General features: G+C 46.7%; 1 pseudogene; it reads left to right on the plus strand.

The window, feature by feature from the left end:
* Nucleotides 1-4,442, plus strand: part of LOC119339563 — a 24,603-nt pseudogene extending 20,161 nt beyond the window's left edge.
* The last annotated feature ends 1,739 nt before the right edge of the window (nt 4,443-6,181 follow it).

Consider the following 6,181-nt stretch of genomic DNA (forward strand, 5'->3'; position numbering starts at 1 on the left):
CGCGTGGAGGCCTTTTGGTCCCGGTTGGTGCCTCCAACCGGACCAAAGGCCCCCCTGCCTGGGCTCAGCGCACCGGCCACGTGGAGGCACATCTGTCCCGATTCGTGTTTGAACCAGGACTAAAGGGGGAGGTATTAGTAACGACCCATTAGTCCCGGTTCATGAACCGGGACTAAAGGCCCTTACGAACTGGGACAAATTCCCCCTTTTCTATATATAGGGTGGGTCTATTATGATAACACACTTAAGAGTCTTATTCTGCTAACACCCAGCCCAACTCTCCCTCGACTAAACACAAAGTCAACTACCTAGCTGCCCACCTCCCCGCCGCCCACCTCCCGCACCTTCTTCGGCGGCCCCAACCCACCGCGCGCTACCCTGGCAACCTCCTCCCACTGCGCCGCCCACCGCCAGGCCACCACCTCCCACCACGCGGCACCAGCACCAGCGTGTCAGAGTCCCGCAGGAGCCACCCCACCGGCGGCCCGTAACCAGCCCGAGCCCCCCTGCTAGACGCGCCGCCCCCGGCCGATGCGCCGTGCCCCGATCTCCCCGCGTCGTGCCCCACTTCAACGGCCCACCTCCCCATTCCCTCCTCGCCGCACCTGTCCCGCCCCGTTGCGGATCCACAAACACCGGATCCAGCCACCCAGCCGGCCTGCTTCGTCGCGGATCTAGCCGCCGGTGACTGGTCCGACCGCCCCTCTTCCTCCTCCCGCGGCGCCGACGACCAGTGCCTGCACGTCCGTGAACATCCGCTGACTCCTCTGCTACTTCCCTCTATGCAGTTCGACAACTCCGGTGGCTCTCCGTCCGTGGATTCAGCCGTCCCCCAACCATCGGGCCCCGGACGGTGAGTTCCTCCGGTGAGATCCCCTCCGAGGGCCTGCACTCCACAACTACTCCCGCGTGTGTGAGGTTCATGGAGAGCGCGCGTGCAGTTTCTTTGGCGTCACGGTGCCGCCCTCTTCTTCATCCCCGAGCAGTTGCCCCCGCGCCCTACCTCCGACTCCAGCATGATGAGGGCGACGGACATCCATCTCTCGCTGGCAAAAATCACGCAGTCCCCCTCCTCCTCCCCTGCAGTGCACTAGAAAACACCTTCGTGCTGGAGAGGCCGATCTTGCTCATCTCTCCTATCTAGATGGAGTCCAACTCGATCCTCGTTGTCTCTGTGTATGAGTTCGAGACCCCTGTTGTATACATAAGGATGAAGGTCATGTTGACGTGATTGGATTGGGAACGGCAATTTGCAATATCAGTCAAAAAAATCATGACAATGAAAAAGGCTGAAGGCAGGATCTTCAGAGGTAACGAATGATACATCGACGTCCTCCTCTAGGCAGGGTTCGCTGGGGACGCATGGTGCAGTGCACCTTGTGTTGCGGTGTGGTTCAGAACAATCCCCCCTTCCATTATTTTCTTGATTTAGCATGTGCAGTTCAGCCAGATCCTACCAGCAGTGCACCATGTGCACCGATGTGGTTTCATGCATGGCCACCGCGTGCTGTCGCTGGCACCATGACTCCGAGCAGATGGCGGGTGGAGCAGCCCACGGCAGCATGGTGTTTCCACCATGGTGCCCTTCGTCCTCCCATCCCTCTTCATTTCCGTAGTTTACTGCAGCATGGTGTTTCCACCATGGTGCCCTTCCTCCACCCATCCCTCTCCATTTGCACCATGTATTTAAAAAGTTTATGTTGTGTTTTTTGAAAGACATTTAAACTAGTAAAAAAACTAATGAGGTTCACTCTCAAGAGTGTTGTGGATCACTTTCAAGAGTGATGGGTTCACTTGCCGTCGTCTCTGCGGTCAGCTCTCGTTCATATTTTTTTTAATAAAAAGGACAAAGGAATCCATGCAGTTTGCTTGACCCACGTATGCAGTACGGTTTTCAATTCGAAGCAGTGCGGTGTTCACAATTTTTTTTGAAAAAAAGACAACAAAAACTCGTCTGAGAAAAATTTAGGTCCGACAAAAGAAATTATGCAGCTCGCTTGCCCGTCCGATGCAGTGCAGTTTTCATTATGAAGCAGTGCGGTCGGCCGTATGATGTTGTTCATTCCGTAAGTGCAAAAAAATTGTTTCGGTAGCCAAGAGAATTAATGTGGTTCACTTCTTGATAGTGTTGTGGTTCATTTACACCCGATGTGAAGTGCACTCTACTTTCTCGTCCTTGAAAAAATTACGTTTGAATAAATGAAACGATGCAGTTCTCTTACCTGTCTGATGCAGTGCGGTTTTTCGTCCGATGAAGTGCGGTTTTCTGTCGGATGAAGTACACACGCCGATTTTGGTATCGCGAAAAAACAGAGTATCCGCATTTTAGTAATTTTAAAACTGCTCTTAAACCGTAAGGAATTAGAGAGCGTGTTCTACATGAAAAAGTTGCGCCTTGTCGATATCTTTCTGACGATGTATCATTTGCATCATTCTGACGAGCGATTTGAAAAAATTTAACGAAAAACGGCCGCTGCCACTCATCATCCGCCACACGATTTTTAAAATTAACTTAAAACCATGAGGAATCTCAAAAGCATTTCAACATATGAAAGTTGCGCCTCGTCCCTAGCTTTCCAATGGCGTATCACACGCCTCGTTTCGACAAATGGTTCAAAAACTGAAGCAATAACAGTATCAAAAATTTGAAAAAATTTGAAAAACAGAATTCCGCGATTTAGTAAATTTGAAACTGCTCTTAAACCGAAAGGAATTAGAGAAAAATTTATATATGAAAAAGATGCGCCTCGATGATATCTATCCAACGGCGTATTGTTTGCTTCATTCCGACAAGCGGTTTAGAAGAAACCACGAAAAAACGCTCGCTGCCACTTGTCATGGGCCGCACCATTTTCAAAACTGCTCTTAAACCGTGTGGAATCTCGAAAAGTGTTCAACATGTCGAAGTTGCACCTAATCCATAGCTTTTCAACGGTATATTACACGCCTCATTCCGATAAATGGTTAAAAAACTAGAGCAAAAACAATACCGAAGAAATAACGCGTGCAGTTTTTTCCGACGAGAAGTTCACTCGTGTGAGTACTGCAACACACTTGGTTCAAAGAATGACGTGCACTTGCGTTCAGCATGCAGTGCAGAAGTGGTGTGCAGAATAGTTATTCTGCTAATATTAGCATAATAGACCGTCTGTATATAGGGTATATATATAGGGTTTAGGGTTTAATAAGTTCAGCATATAGATTGTGTTATTCAACATCATAGTGGGCTAGGAATCAATAAGTTCAGCATTAGGTGTGGCCTGCACAAAGAGGACTCTGAACATCTTAACAGATGGGTTAGCTTTGCTGCTTCATCAAAAGCAAAGATAATAGATTTTAATCTGAAGATAATTGATTGCCCGTTCGACATAGTTCATCACTTTCCTCTTGAGGTCTTAGATGCTCAAGGTAGCTCATTTGTGCAGTCATTGTTTCCAAGCTTTTTAGCAAATTTGATAGCACTCGAGGACCTAGAGATGATCAAGTGCTCCGGTGTAACAACTTTGAGCATACCACGCCAACTTGATAAGCTCAAGCATTTGCTAGTTGATATAATGGATGTTGAGATGGTTGAGTTTCATGCTGGTGATCTAACTCATTTTGAGTACCAAGGGCCAGTGATCCCTATAGTGCATCATGGTTGCTCGAAATTAGAGAAGGCAACAATAATGTTTGAAGGTAGTAAAGGACTGAGCCATGTGTTCAATGATGTTCCAATCATTTTGGGAGTGAATACACTAAGTGTGCAAGCTCATGTACTTGCATATGAACAGGTTACCTGGTGTCTATTTATCTACTCTTGTTTGCTTACCTCATTGTTCTTGAAACTGTGTTCTGATTTTATCGTATTTCCCTATCATGTTTCAGTTGGAGAAGGTGGCACCAAGACCACATGGCATGTTTATGCATTTGCGGCACATGACTTGCGGATTAACTATCATCTCTAGCGTACCAAAGGCTGACAATGGAGTTCTTCAGCTGGCTTGTTGTCTAAATCTCACACCACAACTGGAGACGTTGCACTTGGATGTGAGTGGCATTTTGTTGCTATAGTTAAGACCCGTACTTGGATTGTTTCCGACTGAGTGGTTGCTAACATCCAAATGCAGATGACGTATTCACACTGTAATGTTTCGGTGCCTGATGATTTCATGGAGGAAGGTCCCCACATGCATCGCCACGATCATCTCAGGAATGTCTACATCAGCGGGTTCCGGTGTTACACTGCTCAGACCACACTTGCATGTTGTATCCTGGAAAATGCTTGTGTTCTTGAGCACATGAGATTACAACCCTGGATCGCGACCTGGATATGCCCTGATCCTGGCCTGGAGAATATCGGCGTCAAAGGAAGATTTCTGCAGAGGGTTCGTGAGTGGGCATGACTCACCTCTGAGTACTTCGGTAAGGTGATAACCGTTTTAGATGCCCCTTCAGAGTGAGTAAGCATGTATTTCCTCATCTGTGAACCATCAAACCATATTGTCATTCATTTTTAAGGTTAATGTTGGCTGGTGCCGCTTCTGTGTGTGCGCTTGTTTTCTACATTTCTTCAGGCTATAGCCGGTGTGTTGTGTTATTGGCTTGTATGGATGGATGTTCTTATGTTGAACCGGCTACTTCCAGTAGATATCCATAAATCATGATCATCATAGTCTTTCTCTTACAAAATAGCAAAACTATCTCTAGGTTTGTGTCTTCAGTAAAAATGGAACGTATCTTCTAAGGATGCGCTAGGCTGCCATACAGAACATGTACACAAATTTTGTTGCATGTCATTTTACTTGGCTGGCACCCGTATGAACGTGCATGCTCTAAAATTGTGCTCGTTTGCTAGCCAAACCTCAAATGAGCATGGTTTTCTATAGCGTATTTTAGGGGCGGAGAAAGGCTCCTGGAGGGGGGTTTCGCTGTAGCAGTTCGACATGGACATAGTTTTTTGGTTTGTCTGGGTGGAATGCCACCCAAGCACACATATTGTTGGCGAAAATTGGAGATGGCATGTTCACCACATCGACATCACGAGAAAGATGGTCAGGGCGCGGGGAGAAGGGTTGAGGATGCACATGCACAAGGAGAGGAACATAGAATGTGTTTGATTGACTAACAATAATGAAAACTTAAACGTGTGATCCGATAAAGATGAGCAAAACTCATTCTTTTTGGTTTGGTTGCTGCAAGTACCGGTATGTACACAAAAAAAGGATGAACAGCCACCCTTTACCATGGAAGAAAAATCATAAGAAGAAAAGGATGTTGAAGAACGGACGCAAAACACGGATAATTAACTGAACAAACTGGGACAAAGAAAGAGGAGAAATTTGCTTGCAATCGCCACCGCCTGATCGTTTCCCAGCCGTGGAACACAATGTGACCCATCGAATTTGGGAGAGATGACATCGTCAACCAAGTCAGATTGTGCCTAGATGTGGCTGGATTGACCCAAGCACCACCACATGAGAATAAAGTCATGGGTCTCCGACCAAGATATGGCGTTATGCTATCTTGTTAGATATGGGCGTCAGAGGATGATTTACACAGACGAATGGGCAGGGCTCACCTCAGAGCGCTTCGGTAAGGTGATCACTGTCTTAGATGCCCCTTCAGAGTGAGTAAGTGTATATCATTTTCCTCATCTGTGTACCATCAAATGATCATTTCATCACCGATGCCTTATTAAACTTGGAATGATCATTTTCCTCATCTGTCACGACCTTCTTCCTCCTCCAAATCAAATAAGTGGAAGCTTGCTTGGCAGGGAGCTCACTGCGGTGGTGTGAAGGTGCCATTGTCCAGCCACCAGTTCCCTTTATACCTCTTTGCCCTTCTATTCTTCCGCAATCTCCTTCTCCCAGGCCGACGGTGGACGGCTGGCGTTGGAGAAGTTGCCGGCTTGCCACGCACAGCTGTTGGTTACGTGGTCACTACAAATGCTTCTACAACATGAGGTTCTAATCACGGTAGAGGAAACTAAAATCAATACAAGAAATTAAATTGGAAACGGAAAAAGGTGAAAATTTTAAGCAACTTAACAGTAGCTAAAAGCAATTTTCCCATCTGAAGTGTATAAACTGAAACAAGCAGAAAAATCCCAGAGATTCTAATCCTGAAAATCATACAAGCCTCGGAGGAAAATTTTCCAATGATTCTTTCCGACCATACGAAGTTCTTTTGAAAACTT

This window comes from Triticum dicoccoides, chromosome 7B (assembly GCF_002162155.2).
Source record: "Triticum dicoccoides isolate Atlit2015 ecotype Zavitan chromosome 7B, WEW_v2.0, whole genome shotgun sequence".
Classification (NCBI taxonomy): domain Eukaryota; kingdom Viridiplantae; phylum Streptophyta; class Magnoliopsida; order Poales; family Poaceae; genus Triticum; species Triticum dicoccoides.